This window comes from Arvicola amphibius, chromosome 3, assembly GCF_903992535.2.
Source record: "Arvicola amphibius chromosome 3, mArvAmp1.2, whole genome shotgun sequence".
Lineage (NCBI taxonomy): Eukaryota > Metazoa > Chordata > Mammalia > Rodentia > Cricetidae > Arvicola > Arvicola amphibius.
In genome coordinates, this window is record NC_052049.1 from 174,056,769 (window position 1) to 174,058,837 (window position 2,069).

Here is a 2,069-nt window from a genome sequence, read left to right on the forward strand (position 1 = left end):
CCGGGCCCCAGCCCGGGCCATGGAAAGGCTCAGGGGCGCTCGGGGCCGCCTCCCCCGGGGCGGGCTGCGGGCGCCCCCTGGCCTGCGCGCCGAGGGCGCATTCCCCGGTGCGGGGCGCGGGCGGCGGCGCGCGCTAGGCTACGGAGCCCTGCGCTGGGCTCGGCCGGGTGGCGCTGCGCTCGTCTGGCTGCCTGACTGGGGCCCGGAGACCGCGCGGGGCTGCACGGGTCCTCGAGGCGTGCCTGGTTCTACGCTGCGCTCGGGGCTCCCTGGACCGCTGCGGTTTGTTCCTTAGCTGCTCCGGTCTCGAGGCCGCTGGCGGGACGGGACGCTCGGAGCCGCGCGCGGAGAGCAGGCAATTGGCCGCCCGTGGGCGACATTTGCATAGCACGGCCCCGCCCCGCCGGGCCCGCCCGGCCCCACCCCCGGGGCGGGACCCTCCCAGCCGCCGCCCCGCCCCCCGCTCCACCTGTCCGCGGGCTGGGTTCAGGGTTCCCAGACGGTGGGCGACCCGCGCCAGGGAGGCTGCTCTGAGCCCTGCACCCCCCGCCCTGGCATCGCGGGCGGCGCCCCCGCCCCGCCCTGGCTTTGTCTCTCCGTGGATACACCGCGCACGTCGCGCCTGGTGTTTACCCGGGCGCTCAACTCCCTAGTGAGAAGGGCTGGAGCGCTGGAGAACAACCAGCCTGCACTCACCTGCGCGCCCCCTTCCGCGTCCCTTCTTCCTACTTGCTGTGAGCGGCGGCCCCGCTGCGAAGGACCTGGGACGGCCCCAGGCCTCACAGCAGGTGGCGGTGCAGCCCCTGGGACGGTTGGCACTTCTGGACCTTCCGACAGATGACTGCCTCCAGAGTAGGTCAAGACGGTGCAGCCCAGCCTCTAGCTCTGTCCAGATACCCAAAAGCTCCTCACCTCAACCACTAGTAAGTCCTATTTCGAGCCAGCGTCTCCCACACTTCCTCTTTACAGTGCCACAGTCCAGAGAAACCAGATGATGAGTCGAGGCCTCCTGCCCTAAAAGGGGCACTTGCTTTCAAATAGCCTCAACAATTGAGCAAGAGTCTCCTTTGACCCCAGGAAGGGTCCCTCAGAGCAGCCCATTCCCCAAGGTCATGGCCCCATCAGCCAGAACCACTTCTCCACACACTCTGCTGTGATCCCCAGAGGTTTTGGCCCTCTTTGTCCTCCGCTTCCTCCATTGCCTTCCTATGCCCTACTCTCCCCACCTCTCTTCTCCTTCCTCTCTCCCTGTTCCTTTCTTCTCCCCTTGGCTTCTGTGTCCCCCTCTTTTATCCCCTTTGTCTTCTTGATTCCTTCTTCCCACACCTGATCCCATTTGTCCTTCTCTGTTCCCTGCTCCTCTTCCTCTTCCCGTTCTTTGCTTCTCTCTGTTTTTCTCCTACTCTTCCTAGCTAAGACTCCTGGGAAAGCCACTCTTCCTCAGCCCCATTGACTGGGTGACTATAAGTATAAGGTAGAGAGGGGTATCTATCGGGATACTGCTGAGGGTCACCTGACTCAGAAGTGGCGAAGTGGCACAACCCATGTGCTTCCAAAGAGGGACAGGGTATTTGAGGTGAGGAAATATCTACCTGTTTATGGTGACAGTAGTGAGTGAGAGCATCTGATCTTTTCCCCTGTGTCATGCTTCATTCAAAACACTGAAAAGAGGTTAGGTGTGGGGTTATATGCCTTTAGCCTTTCATCTCAGAACTTCTGAGTTCCAGGCCAGTTTGGTCTACATGGCAAATTCCAGACCAGCCAGCTGTATATAATAAAGTCCTGCCTCAAAAAAACGGACAAATGAAAGGCACAGACACACTGACAGGGCTAGGGTGCTGCTCAGTCGTAGAACATACATAGGCTTAGCATGTGCATGACTCTAAGTTCTGGCTGCAGCATCAGAAATAAATAAATCACGGTGATAAGCAGCCTGCCTCATCCTCACTGGTCTGTGCCAGGACTACCTACCACCTTTGCACCATCACCGTGGCTGCTTAGACTACCATGGCTACATACTCACCATGATTAAGTGGCTATCACCAGGGGCCTGAGAGATGGCTCAGAGG